Source organism: Mytilus edulis, chromosome 7 (assembly GCF_963676685.1).
Source record: "Mytilus edulis chromosome 7, xbMytEdul2.2, whole genome shotgun sequence".
NCBI lineage: Eukaryota > Metazoa > Mollusca > Bivalvia > Mytilida > Mytilidae > Mytilus > Mytilus edulis.
In genome coordinates this window covers 84,905,071-84,928,299 of record NC_092350.1, presented here as the reverse complement: position 1 = coordinate 84,928,299, position 23,229 = coordinate 84,905,071, and the positions used below count along the sequence as shown (strand labels likewise).

General features: G+C 33.5%; 1 long non-coding RNA gene across 1 annotated transcript; it reads left to right on the top strand.

The window, feature by feature from the left end:
* The first annotated feature begins 1,452 nt into the window (after nucleotides 1-1,452).
* Nucleotides 1,453-22,802, top strand: LOC139482704 (uncharacterized). Its single transcript, XR_011654922.1, has 4 exons — nucleotides 1,453-1,540; nucleotides 20,400-20,574; nucleotides 21,227-21,250; nucleotides 22,715-22,802. It is a non-coding gene; the product is annotated as an uncharacterized lncRNA (long non-coding RNA).
* The last annotated feature ends 427 nt before the right edge of the window (nucleotides 22,803-23,229 follow it).

The window sequence follows — 23,229 nt, the reverse complement described above, 5'->3', positions numbered from 1 at the left end:
TACATTCTATGGCCTATTTCTTCTTGCCCTCATACTTTGTACGATTGAATCAATATTCTAATTTTGTTCTCGCCCATACTTAAGTTATTATGTCTTTCCATTTTGGATGTAACGGTTTATTTAGTGGTTCATATTTAGTTGATGTCTTCTTAGTTGATACAATTATAGTAATTCTTCTGCTGGTACTAAGATCTGCTTTAGTCGTTAGTGGTATACTTTGAGAGAGTTTTTTTTGATGTGACCTGGTCCTGCTAAGTGAGCTTTTCTCGTCACTTGGCGTTCGTCGTACGATTTTGCTTTGTTAACTTTTACAAAACTTCGCAGTCTCTGAAACTACTGGGCCAAATGTTATTGCACATATGTCTTTTAGGGAGTCGCCTGATAGTCTCGGTTAAACTTTGCAACAATTACCATTGGTGTATCTAGTTTAAAAACTGTATTGGATAACCCTGCCCGTCAGCCAAGTTAGCCGACATAGCTACAATTAAAACATAGGGATAACATGCAAGTGCTGTCTTTTAAAAAAACGCTATGAATAACGAAAACCTGATGTGAAAAACATGTCTAATCTGACATCGGACCGGCGGACTTCTTTTAAAATTAGTTTTACTGTGTGTATTGCTTCATATGTAGTTTATTCTACATTGGCTAGAGGTATAGGGGAGGTTGGGATCTCACAAAACATGTTTAACGCCGCTGCATTTTGCGCCTGTCCCAAGTCAGAAACCTCTGGCCTTTGTTAGTCTTGTTTGTTTTTTTTTTAAATTTTTATCTCATTTATATGTTTTGGAGTTCAGTGTGACGCGCATTTTCACTGAACTAGTACACAATTTTATTTAGGGGCCTGGGCCAGCTGATACCACCTCCGGGTGCGAAATTTTCTCGTTGCATTAAAGACCCATCGGTGGCCTTCGGATGTTGTCTGCTCTTTGGTCGGGCTGTTGTCTCTTTGACAAATTCCCCGTTTTCATTCTCATGGCTTCTTTTAAGGAGTTATCACCCTTCTATGACGAATTTTCTCACTCGCATGTTCGCCTGTTATATTGAAATAGAGTGCCCTATATATGATAAATAGATAGAAACTTTAAATAGCAAAAATTACCAGCAAGACAAGATCTATTGATTTTCATAGTTCTTTATTTCCACCCTTAAATTCCGTCTATATAAATGTTTGTTTCCGTTTCCGTTCAGTTTCCGCCGTTTAGCAACCCCTCCCCCCTTCTGATCAACCACTATGAAGCGTTCTCAAATGGACCCAATCAGTGTTTCCCATTGCTCCTAGTTGTTTTAGAAAAGGTTAAGAATCGCCTTTAATTCGGCCCAATCGGTGTTTCAAACTGGTCCGATTTGTCTGTCAATCTTATCCGAGTTTCTTTAAAGCTGGTCCGAGTTTTCTTGGTCCGACTTGTCCTCATTAATACCGTTATTCAGTGTCTCGTTTTGACAAAAACTTCCTGCTCTTCTCGGAATTTAACTGCTATCGACAGACTGCAAACAATTCTTTTTCACCAAGAAGACGTCATTTCAATGGCTTTAAAGGGTAAGTTTTTAATATTTCTGTTATATCTGACTCGGGTGAAGAAATGACACATTCATTTTAGGTGATTTTAAAAATATTTTTTACAGTTTGAACACAGTTTGACATATTTCCGGGTTTCCATATCTCTTCTTCTTTGTATTCATGTTCGGAACAATGACTGAGAAGACATTTTCAATTGAACATTTAACTGAGTAATTTTATTTTCTTCAAGGTAAAAGTATTTGTGAAACCAAATTTGAAAGTTAAAAGTCAGTACAAAACGTGCATTGAACTATTGAATAGTTTTTAGACACCAGGCGGCGCTGATGTTTGTCCACATTTTTGTAAACAAGTATTTTTTTATAAAAAGCTTGTCTGAACACTTTTTTTTCTATCCATGGGAAGAACCACTATCAACGTATATTTAGGAGAAGGTACCCAACTACTTTTTTCACCTCTCCTCTTCAAAACCGTATTTTGCTGTCAATTCATGCTCAAATTTCAGGTTCATACCTAGTCCAAATCATTATGACTGGGTCTCATTGGGGTCTAAGCATGACGTGGGATTGCCTATTTTTTGTAAGCCTGACACCTGAAAGTCAAACTATTGTGTTGTGAAAATGGGAAATGACGTCTAGCGGGACCCAGGAAATGACAACAAAATAAGAATTGCTTACGTACATAGTGTAAGCGGGATACGGGAATCTGACAAAACAATGTGGGATCCAGGATCAGAACCCCCTAATGAGACCCCTATGACTTCTGGCTAGGCTATTTCATTTTTTTTCTGGGACGCCTTTCTACGACGTCATAACGCCGAAGCCATTTTTTACGTCTGGAGTCTGAGAGCAAATTTTGGGGGGAACTTTGACACCCAATTTTGACAAGAAATTTCATTGCTGGTTAGAAATTTTTACGTACAGTCAAACCTGATTAAACCGGACCCTGAATAAACCGGTTTCCTGTCCATTCCGGCCGAAAATGAAAGTCCCATATTTTTCCATTCAAAGTCTTTGTTAAAATACCCTTTGTAAACCGGACCCTGTGTATTCCGAATTCCGGTCTAATTATGAAGTCCCAATACTCTTAATTGCATTAATTATTACCTGTCAAAACCGGTTTGTCTAATTAATTTAAATGATCGATATGTAATCAAAACATATTTGTTTATACAATATGGCTTTTCGGGATAATCAATTAGTCAGGTGTCAAACTGTGAACCTACAATCGTACAGTAGTGAGCGTATTATTTATTAAAACATTATAAACGTGTCAATTAAACGAAAAGAAACACCGAATATATCTCGGATTGAACTTACGTTTTAACTTGGATAAACAAATTAAAATCGCGGAGTAAGAAATTCACATCGTGATTTTGAAATCCTGGGTTCCCTGTTGTGAACCCCTAAACAAATGACCTTGATAATGAAAAACACCCGGATGACAACAATCAATGGATATTGTACATTGTACGACAACCTTTCGAATGTGATGAAATTACGTTTGATAATATTCTGGCTTTTTAATCGTCCATTCCAACATTTCAAATTATTGATCATGGGAGTAAATCAAAACTCTCGTCTTACAATCCAAACATTGCGAACATTATGATGCAAATGAAAAACGAAGTGAAAGTATTTTAAATTATCAGATATAATTTACAATCAGAGAGAACTTTTATATGCAAATTGTCGGACATCACAAGTCATTAACTTCCGGTCAAAACGGAAACCTGAATAAACCGGCTCACTGTCCAAACCGGCCCCTTTTCGTAGTCCCGTAGCCGGCCGGTTTATACAGGTTTTACTGTAGTTACAAAGTCCTACCTTTTTTAGCTCACCTGGCCCCAAGGGCCAAGTGAGCTTTTCCCATCACTTTGAGTCCCGCTTCAGTCGTCGTCCGTCGTTTACAAAAATCTTCTCCTCTGAAACTACTGGGCCAAATTAAATCAGACTTGACCACAATCATCATTGGGGTATCTAGTTTAATAAAGTTGTCCGGTGACCCGGCCAACCAACCAAGATGGCCGCCATGGCTAGAAATAGAACATAGGGGTAAAATGCAGTTTTTGGCTTATAAATAACTCAAAAATCAAAGCATTTAGAGCAAATCTGACATGGGGTAAAATTGTTTATCAGGTCAAGATGAATTGGACAACTAGTTGTTTGGTTGCTGCCCCTAAATTGGTAATTTTAAGGAAATTTTACTGTTTTTGGTTATTATTTTGAATATTAATATAGATAGAGATAAAGTGTAAACAGCAATAATGTTCAGCAAAGTAAAATTTACAAGTAAGTCAACATGACCGAAATGGTCAGTTGACCCATTTAGGAGTTGTTGCCCTTTATAGTCAATTTTTAACCATTTTTTGTAAATCTTAGTAATCTTTTTACAAAAATCTTCTCCTCTGAAAATACTGAGACGAATTAATCCAAACTTGGCCACAATCATCATTGGGGTATCTAGTTTAAAAAGTGTGTCCAACCAAGATGGCCGCATGGTTAAAAATAGAACATAGGGGTATAAAACAAAGTAGTATTCTTATCACATGATCATTGATGATTGGGGTATAAAACAATGTAGTATTCTTATCACATGATTGGGGTTAAAAACAACATAGTATTCTTATCACATGATTGGGGTTAAAAATAACAAAGTATTTTTATCACATGATTGGAGTATAAATCAACGTAGTATTCTCATAATTCTTATCACATGATTGGAGTTTAAAACAACATAGTATTCTTATCACATGATTGGGGTTTAAAACAACATAGTATTCTTTATATCACATGATTGGAGTATAAATCAACGTAGTATTCTTATCACATGATTGGCATGATTGGGGTATAAAACAATGTAGTATTCTTATCACATGATTGGGGTATAAAACAACGTAGTATTCTTATCACATGATTGGGGTATAAAACAACGTAGTATTCTTATCACATGATTGAGGTATAAAACAATGTAGTATTCTTATCACATGATTGAGGTATAAAACAACGTAGTATTCTTATCACATGATTGGGGTATAAAACAAAGTAGTATTCTTATCACATGGTTGGGGTATAAAACAACGTAGTATTCTTATCACATGATTGGGGTATAAAACAACGTAGTATTCTTATCACATGATTGGGGTATAAAACAACGTAGTATTCTTATCACATGATTGGGGTATAAAACAACGTAGTATTCTTATGGCAGATTTTACAGTATTGTGTTCTGTCTCCTACTTTCATGTTGCTAATGTGACGGAGACAAAAATGAGTAACGTTAGCGACATTTGGACATGTCACATGAGCAACAACATCTTTAAAAGTTAAAATGTATGCACACAGTGATGTTTAATATATGCCTGGAGTAATAAAATTGTACAGTCTGGTTTAGAATTTCTAAATATACAGAATGTCATTTGCAGGTGTACTTTATATCAAATGAATACACAAGAAACCAAAAAATTAGTAACGTTAGCGACATTTGGACATGTCACATGAGCAACAACATCTTTAAAAGTTAAAATGTATGCACACAGTGATGTTTAAAATATGCCTGGAGTAATAAAATTGTACAGTCTGGTTTAGAATTTCTAAATATACAGAATGTCACTTGCAGGTGTACTTTATATCAAATGAATACACAAGAAACCAATTCGTAATAGTAACATTAGCAACATCTACTATCATGACATTATGTTTTGTTGCGAACGTCTTTTTGATGGACGGAATACATTTAAGGTCCTCTTGTAACGATATTACATACAACTTACCTTCTTTGCTTCCCCATCATGTGAAGGAACTGACTCCGAATCTATTTCTGCAAAGGGCGATATCGTAACTCCTATACAGGAGAGTTACAGATATAAATATATGTTGCTCACGTGACACTGATTTGGACGGAAACCTCGAACAGTAACGTTCGCAAAAAATAAAACAGCCAATGATATTGATTCCTCAAGTCCTTTGACCCCCTTACGTCATCCAAATTTAATATGATTGCTATTTTCAATTATTTATAAAACCCGGGATAAAAATAACTACAATGGGCTGTCTGGGAACTAACAAGAAAATTGCGATCGTGACATACCACAATGGACGGAAAAGACGTGACGTTAGCAACAATATTATTAAATTACCTTTTTTAGCCTTTACCAATAAAAATCTGCCTTAAAGTTATGATTAAAACACAAAAGAAGACTTTTTATTAAAATATAAGTCCATGTTATTAGGCTCCACTTATAAATAATACTTCAAAATTCCACTCCAAATAAGCTGGATGTCAGTAAAGTAGGTCATGATGTCTATTCCATGTCCAATATTTTGAAATTGAAAACCCTCTAATTCTAACATAAAACACAAACACAGAGTAATTTTTATTTTTATTTACTCAGAAAGACACATTTTATTCAATAACATAATGCATTACTCTATTACACAGTCTGTTTCACAGTTTCAGCAATTGCTTTTTTGATGGATACAAAAAACAATAATTCCTTCTTATTGTAAAATCTGCCTTATCACATGATTGGGGTTAAAAAAATGTAGTATTCTTATCACATGATTGGGGTATAAAACAACCTAGTATTCTCATGATTCTTATCACATGATTGGAGTATCAGGGGTTAAGAAATTTTGTTAAAGCTCACTAGCCCAGGGCTTATTGTTAGCAGGATTTTACTAGCCCTGTTGGAAGAACTATTAGCCAGGGATCTCCATGACCTGTTTAACGATGGCGCCCCGCCATCGTTCAAATGTCTTGCGCCATCGTCAAATGACTTGCACCATCGTTCAAATGTCTTGCGCCATCGTTCAAAACTGTGATCGTTTTTAGCTCACCTGGCATCTCATAGAAATAGACTTGTCCAAATGTGGACAGGGTAAAGGCATCAAGTTGAAGTACTGAATATTAACAAATCATTTGGAATTTTCTTGTTTCATAGATAATAAAAAAAATATCGTCCATTTGGATAAAAAACGGGAATGCGAGACAACAGATTAACCCGATAATCACGTTTTCCAGTGGACGAGTCTATTAGGTTTTTAACACGTGTGTTGAAACTTATTTTCGTACGACGTTTTTACATTTTTTTCTTTATCAGTTTTCGTGCTTGAAGATCATTATTCACCAAGTTTTCTGGAATTGATAAAGAGCTACATGAATTTATTTTTCTTGTTTCTGATATGACGATTTAATTTCGTCTTTGTCCGTGCACCCCCCTTTTTTTACTGTAATTTATTAGACAATGTCATGCGATGTTTATAACATTTGAGCAATAATATTTCATCGAACTAAAATTTAAGAAATGATGATAAAATAGCATAACAAACATATTGTTAGAAAGGTGAAATATATATTGATTTTGCATATTTTTCTGTCTTCAAAGATGATTTTTTTTCTTTTTTTTTTCCTGACCGACCGACCAGACTTTTTCATGGGGAAAATCCGTAAACCATCAAATTAAAAAACCGTGGCCTTATTATCTTGAATATTATTATAGATAGAGATAAACTGTAAACAGCAATAATGTACAGCAAAGTAAGAACTAAAAATAAGTCAGTATGACCAAAATAGTCAATTGACCCCCTAAGGAGTTATTGCCCTTCAGGTGTAATACCACCAAATCATGGTACATCCGGTTGCATACGAAAGTAGGTCTACAAAAATATTCCCTTGAATTTGACCATTGTAGGTAATTAATCCTACATTTTATTGCAGTAAAACTATTTATGTGTCATAAACATATGTCTTGGGTATTTCAAAACACCATTATTGTCGAGCCTTCGACTTTAGTCGAAAAAGCGAGACTAAGCGATCCTACATTCCGTCGTCGTTGTCGTCGTCGTCGTCGGCGGCGTCCACAAATATTCACTCTGTGGTTAAAGTTTTTGAAATTTTAACAACTTTCTTAAACTATACTGAATTTCTACTAAACTTGGAGAAAAGCTTGTTTATGATCATAAGAAAGTATCCAGAAGTAAATTTTGTAAAAATAAAATTCCATTTTTTCCGTATTTTACTTATAAATGGACTTAGTTTTTCTGCAAGGAAACATTACATTCACTCTGTGGTTAAAGTTTTTAAAATTTTAATAACTTTCATAAACTATCCTTAATTTGTACCAAACTTGGACAGAAGCTTGTTTATGATCATAAGATAGTATCAAGAAGAAAATTTTGTAAAAATAAATTTCCACTTTTCCGTATTTTACTTATAAATGGACTTAGTTTTTCTGCAAGGAAACATTACATTCACTCTGTGGTTAAAGTTTTTAAAATTTTGATAACTTTCATTAACTATCCTTGATTTGGACAGAAGCTTGTTTATGATCTGATGATCATAAGATAGTATCAAGAAGAAAATTTGTAAAAATAAATTTCCACTTTTCCGTATTTTACTTATAAATGGACTTAGTTTTTTTGCCAGAAACAAAACATTCACTCTGTGGTTTAAGTTTTTAAAATTTTTATAATGTTCTTAAACTATCCTGGATTTCTACCAAACTTAGACAAAAGCTTGTTTCTGATCATAAGATATTATTCAGAAGTAAATTTTGTAAAAAAAAAATTCACTTTTTCCGTATTTTACTTATAAATGGACTTAGTTTTTCTTCCAGTTAACATTACATACAGTCTGCAGTTAAAGTTTATAAAACATTTTTTAGATTCATAAACTATCCTGGATTTTTTACCAAACTTGGAAGCTTCTTTCATTGTCTTTCAATCAAAAGACAGTATCGAGAGGGAAATTTTTATTGATGTTTTTCCTCATTTTTGTTGAGTCTGCGATTAACAGCAAACGTAGGCGAGACACTGGGTTCCGTGGAACCCTTACGAATTTTTTTTTATTTGTGATTTCTATAGAAAATTTTGTAATATTGAGGTTACATGGTGACTAAACCTTGTACACAGATAGAATAAGGGGAGAAATTTGATTGGTTAACTTACAATGATGGTTATTTTCTTATATGCAATGAAATGTTATGTGAAACTTTTTCTATAGAACTGGACAGGATAAAACTTTACTCATGCCAAGTATTTCTTTATTTGAAACAAAGATGAATTCTGCACAATTTTTTGAAAAGTGCAAATTTAACAAAGACTAATAGGGGAAAATCAATGGTGGTATTACACCTAATATGGGAAGCTGTACATGCACCTATGGCCTTGTGAGTAATTTCATGTGTTAAAATTTCTTGCTATTTAAGTGAAATAATACAAAAAATGAAATATTCTGAGTGGATTGAGTCTTCAAAACACATTTTATGAGAAAATTGTCTTGAAATAGGACTGTACCATGAATATTCAGTTGACAGAACAAGCCATACTAAGTGCATATATTCATTTTTGTGGAGGGGGGTCCCGGCTTTTTCTCCTTATTTCTTATATTTTGCTATGATATAACATTTTCCTAGGTAATACTTAAATAAATATATAGTTATAAGTAGATGAAATTATTTTTAATGTTGTAACGACAAGTTATTCACTAAAAGAGAAGCCTTTTATGTCCCTCTTTGGAACGCGGCGTAAATTTAATTTTTACGTAAGGACTTATTGAAACCTTCATGGAGACAGTAATTAGGTCTTTCCACTTTTCTGTGGAAAGACCTATTGTTTTTCTTCTGATTATTTTTTTTTTTTTTTTTTTCTTCCGCCTAATTTTGTTCTTGCGATAAACATTTGTTTCGCAATATGTCGCTTAGATATTTGGTATATGATATCGAACAGTTTATGCACTTTTGAAATTTACCCTGCGTAAACGAATACTTTTCTTTGTAGGAGTTATCTCCCCAAACACTGTTTTCCTTGTTAGCGCATCTCCTTCGCAACGTAAAAGATTATGACAAATTTATTTTACAAAATTGCTCGTTATATCCTTCGCATGATTTGTCCTATTTTGACCGAAGCGATATGACCGCTCCATATGAGAGTTATTTCCCCTGATGCATCTGATATAAGTGATATGAATTTCTATCTTATAAATCATAAGTGATAGAGACCTAGGATCTTTTGATTTGAGGTCCTTGGTCCCAAAAAATGAAAATTAGATCAAGGTCAAAGGTCAAGGTCATATTCTAATATTTGAATTTGGCTTATTTTCACTTATATCCAAAGACTGTATAAGATATCAACAAATTATTTTTACTAAATTGTTAGTTGCGACATGTCGTAAGATGTAAATTTTGATTGCAAGCGTACGTTGAATGTAAAAGGGAGTTTTCTCCCCTCTTGTATTTAAAAATATGCGTTTGGTGATATAACTCATTAACTAAATATAATAAAGACCTATAGTCTTTTGATTTGAGGTCCTTGGTTTATGACCTTGAAACTGATCTCAAGGTCATAGCTTAATTTGACGTTCTAGATTTTGACCTTTGCTTTTATTCTATATGTATACATGATAAAGATATACAACTTTTAGAAAAAGATATCAAACCATTTAACCTTGTAAAAAACAACCGGAAGTGACCTTTTGTAAACCGGAAATAGCTATTTTTTTGTACTTTTTAATATAAAAGTATATAGAACCAGATATTTTTGGAATCAGTGTCCAGTAAATATTCAAATATAATCGGAAGTAACATTTTTCAAACTGGAAGTAACAAATTATCTCCCTTATTTAAAAAAAATGTATGGAAACAATATATTTTTGGGATCAGCTTACTAGGAGCTATCATTTGACGATTGAAATGACATTTTAAACTTAGTTTCACAACTTTTCATATCAAAATACATTGTTTTGATGGAAAGACCTTCAATTGTTCTCTGAACAATTGGTTTTTAATTTTTTATATGGATTGTTCATTCTTCTAAAATGCTTCAATTACTCATTTCTTATAACATTTCCACCATAAATGATTGAAAGTTACCCCAATATTTTTATTTATTGGCCTGAAAAGTTAAAATTTTGAGGAAATGAGAGGTATAAATTGACCCAAAGAGACCTTATAAAGAAGACAAAGAGGTTTATTAGTGGTATTTTATGTTCCTTAAATCATCTTGTGTATCATTTTCAACTGTTTGTAGGCAGATAAGATAGATATTTGATCATTTATTGGTCCACACTCTATTCTATCTTGATGCGACTTGGTTTAGATTTGTCGAAGAAATTTTGCTCGAATCGCTGTAGATGTCGTCTTTCAATATACTAGATTTTTCTCAAACTATTGAACTGATTATGACAAAACTTGACAGAAATGCTTGAAATAACCAGTATTACAAAGGGAAAAAGTCACATTCAGTTTATTGAACAAAAGGTCTTCTTTAGGTGTAATACCACCAAATCATCATGATCATGGTACGTCACATCCGGTTGCATACGAAAGTAGGTCTAAAAAAATATTCCCTTGAATTTGACCATTGTAGGTAATTAATCCTACATTTTATTGCAGTAAAACTATTTCTGTGTCATAAACATATGTCTTGGGTATTTCAAAACACCATTATTTTTTATTTGTGATTTCTATAGAAAATTTTGTAATCTTGAGGTTACATGGTGACTAAACCTTGTATACAGATAAAATAAGGGGAGAAATTTGATTGGTTAACTTACAATGATGGTTATTTTCTTATATGCAATGAAATGTTATGTGAAACTTTTTCTATAGAACTGGACAGGATAAAACTTTACTCATACCAAGTATTTCTTTATTTGAAACAAAGATAAATTCTGCACAATTTTTTGAAAAGTGCAAATTTAACAAAGACTGATAGGGGAAAATCAATGGTGGTATTACACCTTCATAGTCAATTTTTAACAATTTTCTTAAAATTTGAAGATTTTCAATAACATTTTCCACAGAAAGTACTATTATAGATAGAGATAATTGTAAGCAGCAAGAATGTTTAGTAAAGTAAGATCTACAAACACATCACCATCACCAAAACATAATTTTGTCATGAATTCATCTGTGTCCATTGTTTAATATTCACATAGACCAAGGTGAGTGACACAGACTCTTTAGAGCCTCTAGTTTACTTCTCTACTTTTGAGTAAAAAAATCTGAATGTCTAAGGGACATAACTCAGCCAATATTTTTTTTACCTAGATACAAGTAAATATAATCACTTGTATAAGTATCCTACAAATTTACTTATATAAGTATATTAATATCACTTCTTCGAGTAAATAAAAATAACTATTACAAGTAGTACCCCTGACTGTCAACTGCTAGCTTTATGCCGAAAATGGCAAACAAGCAATGTGTAAAACCGAGTGAAAAACATATCCAACTGACAAAATACAACCATGACAACTTCGACAAATGGCGGCTATAAACTGGAAATGTAGACAAAATCAATACTGGACCAGATTCAGGAAGTGGACAAGGCTAATTCTGGGTTTACCAAACAAATACAAAAAATAAATTAAAAATAAAATCGCCTGAAATCGCCATAGGTGACAATCAAATAAAACTCTTGAATTGAAAATTATGAAAAAGAAAAACATGAAAAAAGAAAAAAGTAATATATTTTTTTACAGAAACTAATTGGAAGAGTTAACAAATGTTCATGTATAAATCTAATAAAATGTTACTTTCACTTTCTTCCTCACTAAAAATAAATTGACATTGGATATTTGTATAATATAATAAAATTGAGAATGGAAATGGAGAATATGTCAAAGAGACAACAACCCGACCAAAGAGCAGACAACAGATGAAGGCCAGCAATGGGTCTTCAACGCAGCGAGAAAATCCCACACCCTTTAGGTGGTCCTCAGCTGGCCCCTAAATAAAATTGTGTATTAGACAGTGAAAATGGACGTCACACTAAACTCCAAAACATATAAAGACTAACAAAGGCTAACTAAACACATTACTACAGATCTATGAGGTAATTCTTTCTCAATTTTGAAGGAAAAGTAAATATCTGGAAGGGTAAGTGAATTTAGAAAAGTGTTGGCCTGCTTGGCCAGTTAAAAAAAAAATCTTATTGTATAGGCTATCCCAGAATTTATTAACTGTTACCATGGTTTCTGTCTTTGAACAAATGTTGAAGGTGAAAACAATCTTATCACATGTGGGTTATAAGAAGTACTGTATTTTGATGCCATGTTGTCAAGTTTAAAAACGAAAAGGACAGGAAAATAGAATTATAAATGGCAATCATCGTGATCATGTAGTTTCTTTTTTTCTTATTTTCACAAAAGAGGTAATTTCTAAAGAACTATACACATCAAAACTCACATCTGGTATATTTGTTGGGTTTCCCCAATTTCATTGAAAATTGTGTGAAATATTCCCCCAGACTGCCCAGGGTCCTTTTTCCCAAAATACCCAGGATTTTGAAATGAAAGAAATAAATGCAGTTTTTCTATGCAATTTTTTTCGAGCCTGCACAACTTTTGTTGCAGAAAGCTCGACATAGGGATAGTGATCCGGCGGCGGCGGCTACGGCGTCTGCGGCGTTAGCTAACTCCTTTAAAGCTTTATATTTTAGAAGGTGGAAGACCTGGATGCTTCATACTTTGTATATAGATGCCTCATGTTACGAAGTTTCTGTCAGTCACATGCCCAATGTCCTTGACCTCATTTTCATGGTTCAGTGACCACTTGAAAAAAAAGTTCAGAATTTTTGTAATGTTGAATCCTCTCTGATTATACATGTTATAAGTAATAGGATAACTATATTTGGTATGTGCATACCTTGCAAGGTCCTCATGTCTGTCAGACAGTTTTCACTTGACCTCGACCTCATTTCATGGATCAGTGAACAAGGTTAAGTTTTGGTGGTCAAGTCCATATCTCAAATACTATAAGCAATATGGCTAGTATATTCAGTGTATGGAAGGACTGTAAGGTGTACATGTCCAACTGACAGGTGTCATCTGACCTTGACCTCATTTTCATGGCTCAGTGGTTATAGTTAAATTTTTGTGTTTTGGTCTGTTTTTCTCATACTTATATGCAATAGGTCTACTATATTTGTTGTATGGAACGATTGTAAGGTGTACATGTCTAGCGGGCAGATGTCATGTGACCTTGACCTCATTTTCATGGTTCAGTGGTCAAAGTTAAGTTTTTGAGTTTTGGTCTTTTTATCTAATACTATATGCCATTATATTATATATAAGGTCTACTATATTTGTTGTATGGAAATATTTTATGATCTTTATGTCAATCGCACAGGTTTTATTTGACTGTTACCTCATTTTCACGGTTCATTGCACAGTGTTAAGGTTTTGTGTTTTGGTCTATTTTTCTTAAACTATAAGTAATCGGTCAACTATATATGTTGTATAGAAGCATTGTTAGCTGTATATGTCTGCCTGGCATGGTTCATCTGACCTTGACCTCATTTTCAAGGTTCATTGGTCTATGTTTAGTTATCTTGGTTAATGTTAATTTTATGTGACAGTTGTTATAAAGCTTAGCTTTATACTTAGGACTATCAACATAATATCAATGATCAGTATAAAAGGCGAGACATTTCAGCGTGTGCACTCTTGTTTATTTCTGGAAAAGAATAAAAGTTCTATATTGAAATATTATTATCCTGAAATCCTGAACATACAGTATGTTTATAAAGGCTGTGCATAAAAGAACCATGGCAACAACTCATTACTCTTGGAAGGCTTAATGTACATGTCTATTCCCATCAATCATATACCCTTTTTTCCAGTGGCAATCAAATTCCCTTCCCTCTTTTGTCCCACTTACATTTTTATAAGCCTGTTTACGGGACGTATTATGGTACACTGTTATCCGTCGGTCTCTCTGTTCATCTGTCCGTCCGTCAGTCCTGTTCATGTCATTGCAACTCCTCTAAAACCACACAACAGAAATTCATGAACTTTGTAGATAATGAGGACATACTAAAAAGATGTGCATATAGACAGAAAATTACGATTCAATTTTTATACGACCACAAATTGAAAAATTTTTGGTCGTATATTGGTATCACGTTGACGTCGTCGTCGTCCGAAGACATTTGGTTTTCGCACTATAACTTTAGTATAAGTAAATAGAAATCAATGAAATTTTAACACAAGGTTTATGACCATAATAAGGAAGGTTGGAATTGATTTTGGGAGTTTTGGTCCAACAGTTTAGGAATTAGGGGCCAAAAACCCTTGCAGAAATAAATCCTGACAATTTTTTTAAACAGGATATCTCAAGATTAACCTGGGAAATCCTGAAAATATCCTGTAAAGCATTTAGCCCCTTTTTTAGGGAAAAAGTTGATATACAGGAAATGTCAGGACTTTCAAATCAAGCAGCTTTAAACTAGGGGAATTCTCAGGATATCTCAAGACTTTCAAAAATAAATATAATATAGACCAGGATATGTCAGGACTTTTCCTTTAGGAGATAACTGTATTGTATTTTAAGCTCCGACGGCATCAATTGGGGATTTGATGGTCGCAAATTAAGTTTACTGGCGACGCGTTAGCAGAGACAGTAAACGGGTATTTGCGACCATCAAATCCCAAATTGATGCCGTCGGAGCTTAAAATACAATATTGTTCATGTTGTTATCTCCATTCTAATGAAACTGACAGAAAACAATGTTAAAACATGTATTTAAAATCTGTCATATGCCGTCTGCGCTTGAGCGTACGTCCCATAGCATCAATTGTCAATTGATGCCATGTAAGAAAGTGACGTTATCCAATCAAAATGAATTTTACAAACGTTGTTGCATTAGAATCAACATTCATCCTACTTTCCATGCTTTCAGAAACTTTACACTTTCTTCCTGAATGAATAAACCGAAATAAAGTCCTTAATGATTCCTGGTATTGGGACTTAAGAAATAATATAATCTGTATCACAAATTCAAATAAAAACAATCTTTGGGGCTGAAATTAACTATTGTTTGTTAAATTAAATAAGTTTTTTTGGCCTTAAGGATTTGTGAAGGGTGATAGAATCGGGGGAAGAAACACAAATTACATGAATTATTTTGTCAAACATTTTTAAAATACACAAATTATGGTGTTAATTAAAAATATTAAACATATTTTGACAGTTAACTTATTTACACAGTTACTGCTGATCTCCCTGTTCAGGAAGCATAAAGATTTTCAGTTTGACAGTATTTCAAAGTCAGAGATTTTTGCGATAAAAACAGCAGGGTGTCCAAGAAACACCCAAGCTTGTCTGGCATAGTCGAGGATTACAATGTCCACTGGCAGTTTTGCAAGACAGGGGCCACAAGCCGGGTTCCGTAGCCCCAGCTTGTCCAGAGGCTGATTTAGGGGGCCCCCCTTTTTTAGCTCACCTGGCCCAAAGGGCCAAGTGAGCTTTTCTCATCACTTGGCGTCCGTCGTCCGTCGTCGTCGTCGTCCGTCGTTAGCTTTTACAAAAATCTTCTCCTCTGAAACTACTAGGCCAAATTAATCCAAACTTGGCAACAATCATCATTGGGGTATCTAATTTAAAAAATGTGTCTGGTGACCCCGCCAACCAACCAAGATGGCCGCCATGGCTAAAAATAGAACATGGGTAAAATGCAGTTTTTGGCTTATAACTCAAAAACCAAAGCATTTAGAGAAAATTTGACAGGGGGTAAAATTGTTTATCAGGTCAAGATCTATCTGCCCTGAAATTTTCAGATGAATTGGACAACCCGTTGTTGGGTTGCTGTCCCTAAATTGGTAATTTTAAGGAAATTTTACTGTTTTTGGTTGTTATCTTGAATATTATTATAGATAGAGATAAACTGTAAACAGCAATAATGTTCAGCAAAGTAAGATTTACTTATAAGTCAACATGACCGAAATGGTCAGTTGACCCATTTAGGAGTTATTGCCCTTTATAGTCCATTTTTAACCATTTTACGTAAATCTTAGTAATCTTTTACAAAAATCTTCTCCTCTGAAATTACTGGGTCAAATTAAACCAAACTTGGCCACAATCATCATAGGGGTATCTAGTTTAAAAAATGTGTCTGGTGACCCCGCCAACCAACCAAGATGGCCGCCATGGCTAAAAATAGAACATAGGGGTAAAATGCAGTTTTTGGCTTATAACTCAAAAACCAAAGCATTTAGAGAAAATCTGACAGGGGGTAAATTTGTTTATCAGGTCAAGATCTATCTGCCCTGAAATTTTCAGATGAATCGGACAACCCGTTGTTGGGTTGCTGTCCCTAAATTGGTAATTTTAAGGAAATTTTACTGTTTTTGGTTGTTATCTTGAATATTATTATAGATAGAGATAAACTGTAAACAGCAATAATGTTCAGCAAAGTAAGATTTACTTATAAGTCAACATGACCGAAATGGTCAGTTGACCCCTTTAGGAGTTATTGCCCTTTATAGTCCATTTTTAACCATTTTACGTAAATCTTAGTAATCTTTTACAAAAATCTTCTCCTCTGAAACTACTGGGCCAAATTAAACCAAACTTGGCCACAATCATCATTGGGGTATCTAGTTTAAAAAAATGTGTCCGGTGACCCCGCCAACCAACCAAGATGGCCGCCATGGCTAAATATAGAACATAGGGGTAAAATGCAGTTTTTGGCTTATAACTCAAAAACCAAAGCATTTAGAGCAAACTTTACGGGGTAAAATTGTATATTAGGTCAAGATCTATCTGCCCTGTAATTTTCAGATGAATCGAACAACCTGTTGTTTGGTTGCTGCCCCTGAATTGGTAATTTTAAGGAAATTTTACTGTTTTTATTGGTTATTATCTTGAATATTATTATAGATAGAGATAAACTGTAAACAGCAATTATGTTCAGCAAAGTAAGATTTACAAATAACATGAATAAGTCAACATGACCGAAATGGTCAGTTGACCCCTTTAGGAGTTATTGCCCTTTATAGTCGATTTTTAACCATTTTTGGTAAATCTTAGTCAGTCAGGGGACTTACTTAAACAAGTGATTTTCTAAATCACTGATTCAAGTAACATTATTTCCATAATGGTTGGAAGTTAGAGTTGTCTTTCTTTAATAATCACCTATTTAAGTAGTACAAATCAATCACTAGAAGACGTGATTTAATTTTATTGTAGCTTTAAATATAGAATACTAATGATCCAGGGACTAATTATGTTTCTAAACTTATCAGAACCAACATCTGTGTTGTCTAGGATGACCAGGTCATTTCAGGTGATGACCTTGTACTGATTCCAGGATAATGACATAAAAATCACTTGTTTAAGTATCAGACCTCAATTTCCTTCCCAAAAATCACTTCTTCAAGTATCATTCTTTTAATAACCCCCACTAATTTCAACACCCCCGAACAGTGAAATTTTTATCGCGAACAGTAGAATTTTATTACATTATCTAAAAGATGAAACCTTGAACTTCACAGGAAAAATACTCCTACTGCTGTGAAAAATCTTTTAAGAAAGTATCAGTTCATTATGTAAAGCTATTATTATAGCATTTTTTCAACTAAAATAGAATTTTCAGCTGAATGATAGCATCAAAGGCATAAACCTTGTTCTTAAAAGAAGCAAAAAGTTCATATTTTTTAATTTTACTAATTAAAAGATATTATTTAAACCTATGTGTTTAAAATTTTGAAAAAACTACAAAATCCCAATTTGTGACAAAACCTTAAATTTGCTACTCAAATAAGTGATTTAAAAATCACTTATTTCAGTAAGTCCCCTGACTGTTAGTAATTTTTTACAAAAATCTTCTCCTCTGAAACTACTGGGCCAAATTAATCCAAACAATCATCTTTGGGGTATTTAGTTTAAAAAATGTGTCATGTGACCCGGCCATCCAACCAAGATGGCCGCCACGGCAAAAAAGAACATAGGGGTAAAATGCAGTTTTTGGCTTATAATTCAAAAACCAAAGCATTTAAAGCAAATCTGATGGGGTAAAATTGTTAATCAGGTCAAGATCTATCTGCCCTGAAATTTTCAGATGAATCGGACAACCCGTTGCTGGGTTGCTGCCCCTGACCAGAATTGGTAATTTTAAGGAAATTTTGCTGTTTTTGGTTATTACCTTGAATATTATTATAGATAGAGATAAACTGTAAACACCAATAATTTACAGCAAAGTAAGACCTTAAAGTAAGTCAACATGACCCAAATGGTCAATTAACCCCCTAAGGAGTTATTGTCCTTTACAGTCAATTTTTAACAATTTTCATAAAATTTGTAAATTTTTATTAACGTTTTCCACTGAAACTACTGGGCCAAGTTTATTATAGATAGAGATAATTGTAATCAGCAAGAATGTTCAGTAAAGTAAGATGTACAAACACATCCCTATCACCAAAACACAATTTTGTCATGAATCCATCTGCTTCCTTTGTTTAATATTCACATAGACCAAGGTGAGCGACACAGGCTCTTTAGAGCCTCTAGTTGGAATTTTTGTTGTTGATTATATAGGGAATCACTGAGGCATGACCGAAGCGGGCCCCCTCTTAGACAGTCAGTGGGCCCCCACTTATGAAAATGTCTAAGATCCGCGACTGTTGTCTGTACTTCAGAGTAATCTTGGACTAAGCCTTAGCAGGTTAAGATCATAATTATGTCATGTTTTGAATTCCCGCATCTGCGCAGAAATCTACAATGTAATTCCTTTTTACGGTCTCGTTTGCATGAAATTTTGAGTAAAATATATATTTATCAGTCTAGTATAAAATAGGAAGGAATGCAATATCAATTTCATTTTAAATAATTCCTTGATATGAAAAAAACGTTACTTAATGATAGGGCCACCCTTAAAAAAATTGTTTGTTTGGCATTGCCGACCCACACTATCAGCAGGTGGGTAGGTACATGAGGTAGGTAGGTAGGGATTTTTTTTTTTACATTTAAAAGCTTTATACAATCATGTAAATCATGAAGTCTCTAGATCAATGTTGTCTAAAGCATTGCAGCATTGTTGTGTGTACATGCTGGTGGTTTCTTTGAAAGGGGTCAACCGTCAATGTCACATTCTACATCATATGGATAATTTCATGTAAGACAGTCAGTTTTATTGGCAGAGTTAACCAAAGTACCCAGAAAAAAACACAGAACTGAGGCAGGAAACTGACAAATAAACCATATAAAATGTATGATGTGAAAATTGAACTTTTATTGTGGGACTGCCCATTGAACAGAGGCCTGATGTCACATTTGAAGTTGTGGTCACAGTTTGGTAAAATTACCACAAGTTAAATGGCTCAACCACTACGGCTCCTTGTATAAATGGGCAAAGATTTAAAACTTTGATTGTTTGCTTTGGTTTTATAAACATCACTTTCTACACCATATGGGTAATTTCATGGCAGTCAGTTTTAGTGGCGTACTAAACCGTAGTACTTGAAGGAAAACGCCAACCTGCGGGAGGAAACTAACCTTATCACATATGACAATTTTTGGTTTTAAAATTGAAATATCTCTTTTAATTCATCGGTGACCTATAATTTTTAATATAATTTCGATATATGCTGCACTTAAACTAAATTATTGTAAAATTTGAGCGATTTCTGTAATAAATATCTTTTTTTATTTCGATATTACCTTTATTTCTCCTATTATTTCAACAGGAAAAAAAACACTTTTGCAAAGATGTATGCTTCTTTCGAAGGCAGATTGTGAGCGCAAATGAATGGTGACCCCATTTTTTTATTTTATTTTTCTATTAACCATAAGATAAAGTTCATTTATAGAAAAATTTAGAAAAATCCTATATAAATGATTTAGACCCGCGAACCCCCTTAAAGACAATTTTACACAATTTGTTCATCAAGTTTGCTAACATTTAAAAATCTTCTCCTCTGAAACTACTGGGCCAAATACCTGCAAACTTTAATTGAATGTTTCTTAGTTACACTTTACACTTTCAACACATGTCAACATTCAATGATTATCAGTAAAGCAGACAAAACAGAATGTGCACTTTTGTTTACAGGTTTTCATCTGTGTATTTATTTAACATTTTTTATAAAACTTTATTTGCAGTTTCTTATCATGTTAATTGACTGTTGGCAGAAGGGGTATGTAATATAAAGTGGCATAAAGGCCATGAAGACAGACTTAACATAACATTCTGAAGTTGAAATTAGAGTTTAACGAAGGCCCACGTGTAATCCTTTATTGACAGTTGCAGAACTTGGACCAACAGATTTCACTTTGGGTATTTAATAAAATTGATAATTAGCTTAAGACAGGGGCTTTAATACTTTACTTTAAGTTTTTTTTTAATGATTTATGCTGAAACTGAAGATGTTTTAACAATATCAAAATACTGAGATGCAGTATGATTGCCAATGAGACAACTCTCCACCAGAAACCAAAAGTGACATAACTAATTTAGACAAATGGTTGCTACAAAGACTTTTTCTGATTAAGGGCTATTGTCCTTAATTGATTGAAAAATAACTGTTAATGACATTTCTGTGTAATAACTTGCATTCAATTATGAAATTGCCAATTTTCACTTATAAAATATTATACTACTCAGGAGTTATGGCTCTTGATTGTTTTAACGTGACACTAAACTGTAGGCAAAATCTGAAAGTACAGCATCTATTTAAAATAAGAGTGATTTTGTTCTAAAATTATATAATACAATTTTTTTTTATCATGTTTATGGTGGTATGTAATAATGTTCCATAACACAAATTTGGATGTTAATCATAATTTAGAGAAAATACAGATTTGATCAATTTCAATAATTAAACATATTGGGACAATCTAAATATGACATCATAATTACAGTTTCATTATTCCTCATCAAATAACAACTGAGTACAAATTTGATACAATGTTTTCTCTTTCTTTTACAGGATATAATGGCAAGTTGGGATGAGGTAAGTTTTTCTTCTTAAAAGCCATATGACCTATATTGTGAATACACTGTACAAAAAGATACAGGCATGTAGTATTCTCATAGTCAGACCTATGTTTCTCGTTTCTCGTTTTGTTTATATAGATTAGACCGTTGGTTTTCCCGTTTGAATGGTTTTACACTAGTAATTTTGGCGCCCTTTATAGCTTGTTGTTCGGTGTGAGCTAAGGCTCTGTGTTGAAGGCCGTACTTTAACCTATAATGGTTTACTTTTTAAATTGTTATTTGTATGGAGAGTTGTCTCATTGGCACTCACAACACATCTTCCTATATCTATCTATGTTGTCAATAAACTGTACAGAAAGATACAGGCGTGTAGTATTCTCATAGTCAATCAGTGTCATGTGACCTATGTTGTCAATAAACTGTACAGAAAGATACAGGCGTGTAGTATTCTCATAGTCAGTCAGTGTCATGTGACCTATGTTGTCAATAAACTGTACAGAAAGATACAGGTGTGTAGTATTCTCATAGTCAGTCAGTGTCATGTGACCTATGTTGTCAATAAACTGTACAGAAAGATACAGGCGTGTAGTATTCTCATAGTCAGTCAGTGTCATGTGACCTATGTTGTCAATAAACTGTACAGAAAGATACAGGCGTGTAGTATTCTCATAGTCAGTCAGTGTCATATGACCTATGTTGTCTATAAACTGTATAGAAAGATACAGGTGTGTAGTATTCTCATAGTCAGTCAGTGTCATGTGACCTATGTTGTCAATAAACTGTACAGAAAGATACAGGCGTGTAGTATTCTCATAGTCAGTCAGTGTCATGTGACCTATGTTGTCAATAAACTGTACAGAAAGATACAGGCGTGTAGTATTCTCATAGTCAGTCAGTGTCATGTGACCTATGTTGTCAATAAACTGTACAGAAAGATACAGGCGTGTAGTATTCTCATAGTCAGTCAGTGTCATGTGACCTATGTCATGTGACCTATGTTGTCAATAAACTGTACAGAAAGATACAGGTGTGTAGTTTTGTAAGAAGGAGAATAGGAAAAAATCAATATCATTACAGTGAGAAGAATTTCAATATACAAAATTCCAGGGGAGAAAAAAAGAGATGTAAGATATCAAAGGATATTCACAACTCTTTTACAATGTAAGTTGAAGAGAAACTGACAACGCCATGGCAAAAAATGAAAAACGAAAACAATTCAAACAACAATCTTCAAAGTATTACATAAAAAACTAAAGATCAAGCAATACAAACCCCAGCAAAAACTGATACATACTACAGTTATCTATAAAGTCTTTTATAAAAAAAACTATAGACAACAATTTTACTCCGTTTTGGTAATTACTGTATTTGATATAAGCTATTGAAACTGTAAACATGTAGCTTATTAAATTCAATTATTATGTTTATGATACATTTGTATGTTCTAGAGGAAAATGTTAAAACTTTGTTTTGCTTACAGAAACTTCTTACAGCTGCAAAGGAGGGGAATATAAAAGAGGTAGAAATATGTGTAAAGAATGGAGCTAGTTTGGAATGTAGAACTGATGATTGGGTAAGTGAAGTAAAATGTATTTATTATATATAGTAAACACAATATGAATCAGTTAAACATTGCTCTTGTTAGTGTTCAGTGATTCAATGTTAATTTCTGATTATTGCAAATAGTCTTCAAAATATTATGAAACATGATTACACATCCCAAATGTATATAGAACTCTTGTATTCCACAAAAACAGTGCAAAACATTATTTCACAACACCAATATAGTCAACTCCAGTATTCAACACAAACAGTGAGAAACATCAGTACGCAACATTAATGTATACAACTCCTATATTCAACACCTATACCCAAGTAAAACAGCGAAAAAACACATTAAGTACATGAAGTAGAAAGAGAATGCCATGGCCGGACGAAGAAACAAATAACAGGCCCAAACAAACTTGAAATACTTTATTACACTGATGAATACCA